We start from the raw sequence: 11,600 nt of genomic DNA, 5'->3' as shown, positions 1-11,600 counted from the left end.
GCGATACAATAAAAGCTTAATGATGCACACAAATCGAACATTAGTTTTTTCTATTAGCCAAGAGAGTAGTGGCTGAAGGGAAAGAACCCAATAACGTGCTCACATTAGCGAGAGAAAAAATAACTTTTATGAATGCATTTTAGGCTAATGTTCTAGTGAGAGATTAGAAGATATTAATTAAGTAATGACCTAGGAGAAACCATAGACTCTGATACCACTTGTAAAGATTAGGGAGAGAAGATTAGAGAATCATTCATAGTGTCAACATGCTAATGACAATGTTGAATACACAATAGAGATAAAGTAGAATGTAGATGCAAAACTAAATTGATTGATTCAACTAAAAGTGTGTACAAAAGAGCTCATTAATATAGAGCTAGGCTAAGCTGCTTCTTTAACATCACCGATGACTTCATACAAAGCTTCCAAATCAGCCCATGCAAGTTGCAAACTCGTGGGTAATCTTTCAAGGCACTTTAGGAATCTATTAACTCACTCCAAATGAGTCCACACTCTCTAATAATAACCTCCATGGATACCCACACCCTTAGGTACCTTTTCCACATGCTCTCACATGGTTTTGTGCCACATATGCATCCCTGTAGGATACAAGAGATACACACCATCATAAGACAAAGCCCACAATTCCCAACAATGAAGAAATGCCTAAGCTACGTATAGAAGTTTTGGGCTATGTATTCATTTCTTCAATAGATATTTATGCCTGTTCTATAAAAATTAAATCATTGTAAATAGCTTGTCATTAACACAAAGACCAGAGAATGTCATGAGGAGCCAACCTACCATGGTTGATGCCCCATCATCAAAGATTGACAAACATCACCTCCTCTACACCTTGTATGCCTTCAATCCTCTGCAATACTGCCACGCTCGGCTCATCCTCTACCCTGATGGACATCAGAGCTTGCTTGCTTGAAGTTTTCCTTGCAGTTACAATCATAAAACTGATACCAACATTGTCCTCCTCTAGCACACTCAGCACTTTTGCAATCATCCCCGGTTGATCCGGATGACCACGAGGATCAATCTTCCATCCAAGCTGATGTCTACATCAAAGCTGCCTACCTTCGAGAGGAAAGGGGTGCACCCGTGCTTCAACTCACCTTCAAAAGCAATCTCATCGGAATCCGAAAGCAGGGCCCTGGAAAACATAGGCTCCACTTGTGCAATCTTCACTTGTATGCTCTCCAGAGAACCTTCTATATCTACAGAGCTCTCCTCTTTACCTGATTTCCATTCCTCTGTGATTACTAAGCCCTGCTGCTTTGCCACATAATCTGCATTCACGAAATTTACGTTCGTCCTAGAATTTGGCTCCGTCAATCCTTTGATGATCATCGGGCGCAGCAGAGGACTCCAGGTGATCAAACGTCTCTCCAGGCAACACACAACCCCATCTTTGAATCTGTAGGAGACTTGCACACTTTTGACTGCACTGCCGATTGTCGCTAGCTGCATAAACCGGCCAAGTTTTTCTGCTAGGGGAATGTATGGAGCTAGGCGTTCAAGCACCTGTTCAGACACAGACTTTTATCCTCTTTTACGGCCAGGCAATAGCCGCTGGGAATAGAAACGCATACCTCTTTGTAAAACCCCCTTGCGTTGATAGTAGAGAGAGGAATGTCTCCCTGCAATGCGCTGAGGACCTCCTGTGCAACCTCCATAGCAACACCTTCCTGTCCTAGACTAAAAGTATGAATAAAAATGACAAGAAGACTGATGAAAGCAATGCTTGGTATGGAAGCAGGAATATTAGGGGGGGGAAAAAACCTGTGCCAACAACCTCATGCTTGCTAGTGGATGAGGCGTCACAGTGACATTCTTATGACCAGCCAGCTTGTCATCAAGCTTCGATGGCTCCTCTGTGAACACTGCCTGCAAAGCGCAAAATGAGTGACAAAGCCTCGTCAAAAAAGTGGGATTTGTAGCACTAGTTACTCTCCTCTTCACTTGGTTTTCAGTAAACAAGCTTTCTTGAAAAAGAAAGGATTATGGCCTTTAGTACCTTAGCAACCACCCCATTATCCAGTGCTTCAAGGAGAGCTTCCTCATCAATGACACCTACAGCATCGCTTATAATCTTTACCCCATTCCGGAGTTGGGAAATGATCTCAGCATTGAAAGCCTTCTTTGTTGTTGTGGTGAGAGGTATATGCAAGGAGATAACTTCAGCCGAAGCAAGCGACTCTCCACAGGAATCAAGTCTCCAACTGCCATCATCGAGGGAACCGAATCTGTCACAGCTCCGACTAGCACCCGACAGTTCTGCTAGTGTGTACGCAACCTTGTCCCATCCCATAATAACATGTCGAAAGGAAAACCTGGGAAACCGCATCGCTGCACATATTTGGTGACCAACAGCAAAGTCACTAAGAGTTCTTATGAGCTCCATTAAATTGCAGGTAAAATGAATATGAAACAAATGCTAATAATCCTTTGTAGCTTTGCTAGCCCATCATGTATAAGCCTTAAGCCGATGTAAAAGTCATGCAAAACCACATCCAAGGCTTATGCTATTTGGTGGGGAAGGAGGTCCGAAGTAGCCGGTTTCTTGCCGCCCAGTGACACTGATATCCGTCCTAAATACAAATGCAATTATGAATGGCCTCAGGACATAAAAAGTTGTAAAGCCTACATATTACTACCACCGGAACCCAGGATAAATAACAATCAAGAAACAACTGATGCTGCCATGATCTCTTGAGGACTGGGTAGGCATTGAAATTCAGTGCAACATGATCTGGTTTCTCTCGTGACTATACAAATCGACCACGCGTCAGAGTGAATTGGGCAGTAACAGCTATGTCTATAAATTGAGTTCCATAACTTCGTTTGGAGGACTTATCATGTGCAGCTCAGCATGTTATGACTATTTTGAAGGGTATGGCATCATGAGATTCCCTTCAAGGGGTGACCTTCCAGGCAGTTATTATAATCTTCAAGCATCGTCTACATGTAGGTGTACGTCATAGGCAATCTTGCAAAGGAGTTCCCATAGCCTGAACAATGCCAGAGTCACGGTTTGGGTGAGTGGCGTTGACAACAAGACAACCATATTCAGTTGCAGCTTCAACATCTACATTGAGGAGGCCTGCACCCGCCTTGCCGACAACCTTCAGACGGCCTTTCGAAGCCTCGAAGAGCTGCCGGGTCACCATGGTATCATTGCCCACGATGAGGGCGTCACAAACAGACATCTTCACGCAGAGTTCCGCAGGTGAGAGGTTGTGGGAGCAGTCGACATTGGCAGCTTTTCGAAGAATTTTGAGGCCGCCCTCGGCTAGCTTTTCCGCTACCAATATCGTGGGACGGCCTGGCACAGAAGAGATAGCTGCAGCAACGGGGAGGTCGGGGAGCTTCCTGTACATGCGTCTGCCAAGAAGCGCACCGGAAGCGGGGTACTGTACCGATGCAACACGCAGAGCTGCCATAGCTGCTCTCCAAAAGTAAAATTTAGCCATGTGAAAACGTGCCTTATTAAGAAGGAAAAATTACCAAAATACCCCTGTAATTTGAGGAAATTCCCGAAATACCCCTCAAATTTCAAAAATTCCCAAAATACCCATGTATTTATTTTGGTTGGATTGTTCAAGATTTTCTAATCTTCATTCGTTTTTGACAATTGAGATCCGTTTTTTGAGTGCTCAGCATGTAAATTGTCACCAATTACCATCACAAAAAAGGCAATTATGTTTCAAAATAATGAAGCAATTTATCTCCAAAGCCTACGTAACCAACTCAAATTGTAGTTTTAGCATCTTGTACGATAGACAATCACTCTTCTCGTGAAGAACTACAAAAAAAATTATTTTTCGAGAAATTTACTCTCACAACCAGGGGTATTTTGGGAATTTTGGAATATTTGAAGGGCATTTTGGGAGTTTCTGACAAAATATCGAGGGTATTTTGGGAATTTCCTCAAATTAGAGGGGTATTTTGGTAATTTTCCCTATTAAGAAAAATGTCCGGTCGTTCTTGGGAAAATCGAAGAAGAAGGAGGCGATCGATTTGGTGTTAGCCTGTTAAGCGAGAAGTGAGTGGCGAGCGACAGGTGTGATGGAGAGCCATCAACAGCTCGCAAAAGGCGGGGATGGAAATGGCTGCGGGACGATTGAGTGTCGGCTGGTGTTTGGGAACGCCCGGCAAGAGCAACCACAACGTCGTCATGCAGACCAACCAGGGGGCAAACGAGGGATGCTCCTTGTGTGCATATAAGGGCAAACGGGGCACGATTGCTAGTGAGGAGGTCGAGCAGGCGGAAGGACCAGGTATGTCGTTGTTGCGATTGGTAGTATCTGCGTGGGGATAACTAGAATGGAGGACGGCGACGGATGCAGGAGGGTAGATACAAGGGCGAGAGGGAAATGAACCGGCCTGGCCATAGGGTAATGCTGCAAGGTGTTGAGGCTGAGTATGCCATGAGAGTCAGGAGGGAGAAGACCTGCAGGGAGAGGGAGAAGGTGTGGCTGCTCGAAGGTGGACTTTGCGTGTGGGAATAATTAATCCACATCATCCATCCTAGCCATCATCCTAATAGGCATAAACGACACGCATCCCCATGGATCACATGAACCCTGTAACCGGCTTGTAACTGCCTCCTCCTTCTGTATATAGCTGCACCTCCTCGGATCAATACAACATACGCTTCTTTCCATCGCCTTCTTGTCTCTCTTTGCGTATCTCTCTCTCTCTCTCTCTCTCTCTCTCTCTCTCTCTCTCTCTCTCTCTCTGGCTTAACAGCCCCTCTCTCTCACTCACCTTCTCTGTGAGTTCCCTTCTCTCACATGGTATCATCGCAGCTCCCAAACGATCCTGCGCCTTCTATGGGGAGCCCACCTATGCAACCTTTTGCGCCCTGCTTGTAGCTGTGGGCAAACCCCGTGATGATACTCTTAATGGCCCTATGGCGAGCTCACCAGTTTCTCTACGGAGCCCCTCTTCAGGCGAGCCACTCAATTACCTGCGGCTTCATACAGAGCCCTTCTCTAGGCGAACCCATCAACCCTGCCCAGCCCCTTAGCGATGAGGTTGCTGGTGCTGCCATTGCCAACCTTGGTGCACCCCCACTACAATAGGTACTTCACATTAGCGACGCTCGCAGTGCGACGCTCAAAAGTGAAAATCCACGACGTCGCTATCAGCGTCGCTATTCTATTTGTTACATAGCGACACCTGTAGCGACGCAGACAGGGATAAAAAATAAACCGAGAGTGCTCAAAACTCAGATCTCAAATCTGAGTTTTCAGTGCTCAAGCAAAGAGGTAACCCGCGCTCTCCCTCTCTCTCTCTCTCTCTCTCTCTCTCTCTCTCTTCCCCCCCCCCCCCCACACACACACACACATAGGTGAGGAGAGGAAAGAGAGTCAGGTATGCTCCTTCCCTCTCCTCTCTCTCATGTTCCCTTCCCCTCTTTCTCTCTCTCTCTCTCTCACTCACACACACACACACACATACATTGTGTCTTTGAGAGAGAGAGAGAGAGAGAGAGAGAGAGAGAGAGAGAGAGCACATGCATAAACAAAAAAAACATACACACACATGCATAAACAAAGAATGCATACACACACACATTGAGAGAGGAAAAGAGAGAGAGAGAGAGAGAGATAAAGTAAAGAGAGAGAAAGATATAAAACAGAGAGAGAGAGAGAGAGAGAGAGAGAGAGAGAGAGAGAGGAGAAAACAAAGAGAAAGAGAAAGAGGGAGAAAGAGAGAGAAAATAAAAAACCAAAGAGAGAGAGGGGGGGAGAAAACAAAAGAGAGAGGTAAGGAGAGAAAACAAAGAAAGAGAGATTAGGTTAAGATTTAAATTAGATTAGGTTAGATTGCATTTAGATTTATGTTTATGTTGAGTTTAAGATTAAGTTAGATTTAGATTTACGTTAGACTAAGATTAGGTTATATTTAAAATTAAAGCAGTATTAAAGATTAGCTAGCTATGTTAGATTTAAGTAAGATTACATTTAGGTTTAAGATTTAAGATTGGATTAGATTTAGATTTATGTTGAGTTTAATATTAGATTAGATTTAGATTTAAGATTAAGACAAGATTTAAGATTAACTAGATTAAATTTAGATTTAAGTTAGATTACGTTTAAGTTTAGGTTAGATTTCAGTGCATGTCAATGAAGGCTCGCTTTGCTCAAAGAGAAAAAACTAGTTACACAATAATATGTATATTTCCATCAGAATCTGACACCTATTAACTCACACACTAACCATATTCAATTAGCCGCGAATCACCACATGTTCAATTAGGTTAGATTTAAAATTAGATTTTAGATTGAGTTTTTATATTAGAGTCTACCTTCGGGATTACGGTAAAAAAATTAGAGTTATACGAATGGTGATCCCTCTCTTCCTCTCTACGAATGTGACCTCAAGTTGGAAAGCTTTCAACGGCATGATACTTAGATTGGAGGCCAACATGTGATGTGCTAAGTAATCCCTCAAACAAAGATCTGTTGTGAAGAGATGTTAAGATGCTGTGAATCGCTACAGCTAGAGAAGAGGCAAAGGGGTTTTGTTCACTACATGCACTATCACGTAAAAGTGGGTGTGTAGATTTCTCGTACCCACAACTATAGGCATTGACCAATAAAGACGAGATTATAACCCGGTGATTCTAATCTCCGTGCACCTCTAGACCGAGGTGTACAAGGATTGGATATGACTAGAGAATGTGAGGTAGTTTACAGTGTGAACAAACAGAGAGAGAGAGAGAGAGAGAGAGAGAGAGAGAGAGAGAGAGATAAAAGACGGAGGATGCCAATAGAAGATTAAATATATGTCCAGGTTATAAGGTTTTTACCTTCATTATAAGTAGTGACGAGGATGTGGGGCCGTCCAACCGAAACACCTATCTCTCAACAAGGATCTTATGTCCTTGTAATCAATGCAAGCATGTTGTACGACAGACAAGACGCCTTTCTTTATAGCACATTCGCGAATTTGGCAAGTTTGATCCATCTATTATAGATCGAGTTTTTGACTCTGACGCTGGCCAATAGGCATCAATCTTGCAACCCAATAGATGTGTTCGCATGCGCTTTGGTCAAGCAACATACGTGAGGCCACAAGATGTAGCCTCTAACAGCTCGGAGGATGATCATGCAGACCACATTCCCAAGAGGCAATGTTTGAGCCCGAGATCGATGAAATGATCGAGACGATCATGGATTCAGAAAGGCTTATCTATGATGATATGAAAAGTGAAGCCAATATGTCATTGTATGATGGAGCATGTGTGTATACATTGATGGTGTTTTTGGTTCTTCTCAACACGCGGGCAAAGTTTGGAGGGAGTGGCACTAGCGTCACAGCGCTTTTCAGGTGATCTATTACAATGTGTTTACTTTAATGAAAAACTCTAGATGTATAATGATCTGATAGATTACTTACACAAGTGTACCGCATTTTTTTCGCTGTGTAGATTTCTCAAAGAGCACATACTGCCAGCTGATAATGTGATACCAGATTTCAAAGAGGAAGCAAGAAAGATCTTGCAAAACTTGGGGATGGATTACAATTCAATTCACGCTTGTCCTAACGACTGCACGCTTTTCAAAGGGGAATACATAGACATGGAGAAGTGTTCGAAATGTGATTCCGAGAGATATCGAGTAGATCTCCACGGAACAAAAATTCCACAAAAGGTTTTGTGATATTTTCCTCTGCTTCCTCGCATCAAGCATTTCTTCGAATGTAAGTCCATGGCCGCCCTAGCATCATGGCATGAGGAGAATAAATCTTCGGATGGTGTGCTACGGATTCCTGCAAATTGCGCAGCCTGGAAACATATAGACGAAACATGGCCGGATTTTGCCAAGGAAGCTCGAAATTTGCGCCTAGACCTGGCTATGGATGGCATAAATCCATTTGGTCAAAGATCAACATCTTACAGTGTATGGCCCATTGTCATCGTCAACTACAACATTCCCCCGTGGTTGACTACCAAGGAGGGGCACCTGTGGCTAAGCTTGATTGTGCCGGGCGGTATAAAGTGAAGAATATGGATGTGTATCTTCGTCCACTATTGGAAGAGCTACAACAATTTTGGATTGGCATAGAAGTGGTGGATATGAGCGGACACACAGGTCGACGGAATGCTTTGATCAGAGGCATTCTAATGTAGACTATGCATGACTATCCCGGACTAACAGAATGCCCAGGTGATTTACACTCAAACTCAAACACTGTAAATCTTGGTTTTTCTCAAGCTTATCTATTGTCATGTGTATACATGCAGGGCCTCAAACAAGAGGATACTGAGCATGTGTCACATGTGGACCTAGATTGAATGCACGTCGGGCGCCCTCATTGAAGAAGCAAATCTATGAAGGTCATCAAGAGTATCTTCCAAAGAATCATGTGTTACACGACGGCTTTTTGTAAAGAGAGCCACCGAGGATGTCTGCACAAGCATGGTTACAGCAGAAGGAGATGTGTGCTGACAGTTTGCCCCCAGGGATGAAGACTCTCTCTATGGTACGAGTTACCATATTGGCCCCGACTCATGATCAATCACTTGTTTGATCCAATGCACATATTCAAGAATGTGGGTAATGTGCTATGGAACCATCTGATCGGTAAGAAAGATACTTTGCGATCCAGGGTTGACCTTAGAAATGTGGATTATATGGAGCAATATTGGCCGCAGACAGCATCCAATGGATCAATAAAACTCCCTAAAGCGCCATGGATTTTCACAGGAGCCCAAGAACGCAAAGTAAAAGCGACCATTCAATCTGTGCGGACCCCCACTGGCGTAATGCACTCGCTCCGAGCGTGTTTCACTAAAGAAGGAAAGCTTACCGGTTTGAAGTCACACGACTAGCATAAAATGTGTCAGGTATGTTTGAAGTGGAATATATCATAGTGGGAATTGTGTAACAAATTTGTGTGTGAACTTTAATATCATTACTAGATGTGTTTTGTAGTTTATTTTACCGGTGGCCATTGAGGGATGTTTGTCTCCTCACATCCGTAACACAATCTACAAACTTGCGAAGTTGGTGCAATGGATCTCACAAAAGGAGATTAATGTAGACTCCGTACAGTTCGCCAAACTAAATGCTGTGGGGGTTGTGTGCAATCTCGGTGTTGAGAAGAATATGACGGAAGATCTATAGGATAAAATCAATCGATTTTGCATGCTTCACAATCCAGTGATGCAAAAGTGGATTTCACAATATGGGGATGCAAAGCAAGAGCAACAAAGGGCACGGATCGAGTGGAGACGGGGAAGACGACCACCGATGCATTATCCGGCGGGTCTAGAGAGCCTACCAACATTCATGAGCTTAAGATGGTTGCACAACCAATTGAAAAGCACACAACAGTGCGGTGAAGAAGTAACTGAGGAGGAGTGGGAGTACTCTCGGGGTTGTGCGACCAAGGTAAGTTTGCAATGTACAACTAGTGACTTTCTAGATGTTTGAACGGCCACTCATAATCTTTGTTGGTTGTAGTATAAGCCATACACAGCAACATGGTGTAACGGTTGACATTTTAGGGTGGAACGAATCGACAAAAAGTGTTTTACTCAAGATTGTAGAATCATGCCAAAATTTGAACAGTCTAGTCGACAACGGTCCTCTGATGCAGATCCTGTGGTAACGGAACTCAACTTACTTTGACACGCTTCAAGAGATTTTTAAGATCGATTATAGAGGATTTTTAAGATCGATTATAGTGCAATGGTTCAAGATAAACATGGAGGGTCACAACGCTACTGTGCGCAGAGGACATTCTGGTTTCCTTGAAGTGGATTCAACTAGAAAATGGACCGACCTAAGAAGACACTTTTGTACTACCCGAGCATTGTGAACAAGTAAGTTATGTGCTTGGAAGCTATCCAAGTTTAGAAGTTATGTGCTTGGAAGCTCTCATGTAAGTTATGTGGCTCTGGTAGGTGATATTTCATCCTACAAAGTCTGCATCAAACTGGTGGTACGTCATAGAGGTAGCCCCTCGTAGTGTACGGACGTATGAGGGCTACCATGTGCCAATCACAGTGGCATCAATGGAGGAGATTGGAGAAGATGCCCAGTCAAAATCCATTGAGGTGGTGCCAGAAGAGCATCAAGCTGCTACTCTCTATGGGGTGCATGCAGAGGATGTACAAAATGAAATGGAGGACATCTGCCTAAACAGAGAGCTCTATATAGATATAGGGAGTTATGTTGAGCTATACGAGGATGAGAGAGAGACCTCTTAAAGCCATAAACATTGTATTTGAACAATTTTTCTCCGTTTTATAATATATATTGTATTCACATGGCTATACTTGAGAAATTTAAATTGTGTTTAATCGTCATTGCGTCCACTCCAGGTACGTATGCTCCAGGTATGTTCTTACAAGCAGGGACACTCCTCGCGCCGACGAGCAGCATCTATGAGTAGAGACGGATCACCTCTTTCGTGATTGCAGCCTCAGTCTCCATCGCACTCAGAGCTCAGTGCTTTTACAAGATACGTAGAATGCACATGAGAGACAAATTCACAAGAACTTCACAGGAATATCTCTACATAGGAATCCCTCCCTCTTTATGAGTCCTCTCTCTCTCTCTCTCTCTCTCTCTCTCTCTCTCTCTCTCTCTCTCTCTCTCTCTCTCTCTCTCTCTACTTACCTATGCTTTCTTCTCCATTCAATATTAAGATTAAATGTTTGTGTGTTTAATGTAGGTATGGATGATGATGAGTTTCTTTCTTCTTTGTTACCCCGACAGAGACAGTGGTACGAGGATGGTCATCGCTCTGGAGAGCCATCACGTTGTTCTAATCCTTCAGTGCCTCCCTCTATTTCGGAGCATTCAGCGCGCTCTGAAGCTTCGATGTCAATGAGACGATCTTCACACTTGTCTAGGTACCGACGCTCTAGTGGTGGCAGCGGCGGTTGTTGTGGGGATGCCGCCGCTGATGCCTCGACACCGCCTCATGTTCAACGAGCCTCTTTACCTTTCCCTTCTTTGCCCACCCCCACACCAGCCACGGCATCGCCATCTATGCGAGATTTTGCATGGCTATTTGGCCGTTCCTGGCTACACACCACTACCTACTCCTTTGGGAGTCACCCTAGTTGACACTCCTCACTTGAGGGGCCAGACTCCAGTGGAGACACCTGACGTCCATACCCCCATCAACACGCCGCTACAGACCCTTGGCGAGATACCCAGGTTCACGCGTCACAGGCGAGAGGGCTTGTCTTACTCATTCTATTTCAGCAGCGGCATCATCTTGGATGATGAAGGCAAGAAGGTGATCTCGCGTATGCGCGGTCTTTGCTCTCAGGTGTTTAGACACTACATGCTAAACACTTGGAGTGAAGTACCAAGTGAATTAAAAGACAAAGTCATCAGCATGCTGCATGACGAGTTTCCCGTGTCAACACAGGATGACCGCTTCAATGAAGACCTGATGAAGGTTCGAATGCGCGAGTACTGCAAGCACAAGCATTCTGAGGTGCAAAAATCAATAAATCATGGGTAGAACATACCAGATTGGCTGGCCAAAGAAGAATGTGAAGCAAGTAGTGTGCGAGAATCCTGACAAGTGGAAGCAACAAAAGGAGGCAGCCAAAG

The 11,600-nt window shown here is 44.0% G+C and overlaps 2 pseudogenes across 1 annotated transcript; both read right to left on the bottom strand.

The window, feature by feature from the left end:
• Nucleotides 1-364: 364 nt before the first annotated feature.
• On the bottom strand, nt 365-3,371 carry LOC147461153 (D-3-phosphoglycerate dehydrogenase 2, chloroplastic-like; annotated as a pseudogene). The gene is made up of 4 exons (XR_015186420.1): nt 2,027-3,371; nt 1,792-1,896; nt 1,602-1,697; nt 365-1,533 (listed from the first exon to the last, which is right to left on the bottom strand). The product of XR_015186420.1 is annotated as a D-3-phosphoglycerate dehydrogenase 2, chloroplastic-like (transcript).
• Nucleotides 2,988-3,389, bottom strand: LOC147461152 (D-3-phosphoglycerate dehydrogenase 3, chloroplastic pseudogene; annotated as a pseudogene).
• Between the last annotated feature and the right edge of the window lie 8,211 nt (nt 3,390-11,600).

Source organism: Adiantum capillus-veneris, chromosome 3 (assembly GCF_014529385.1).
Source record: "Adiantum capillus-veneris isolate H3 chromosome 3, ASM1452938v2, whole genome shotgun sequence".
Taxonomy (NCBI): Eukaryota; Viridiplantae; Streptophyta; class Polypodiopsida; order Polypodiales; family Pteridaceae; genus Adiantum; species Adiantum capillus-veneris.
Note: the sequence above shows the minus strand (reverse complement) of the source record. Positions and strands in the feature narration are given on the sequence as shown.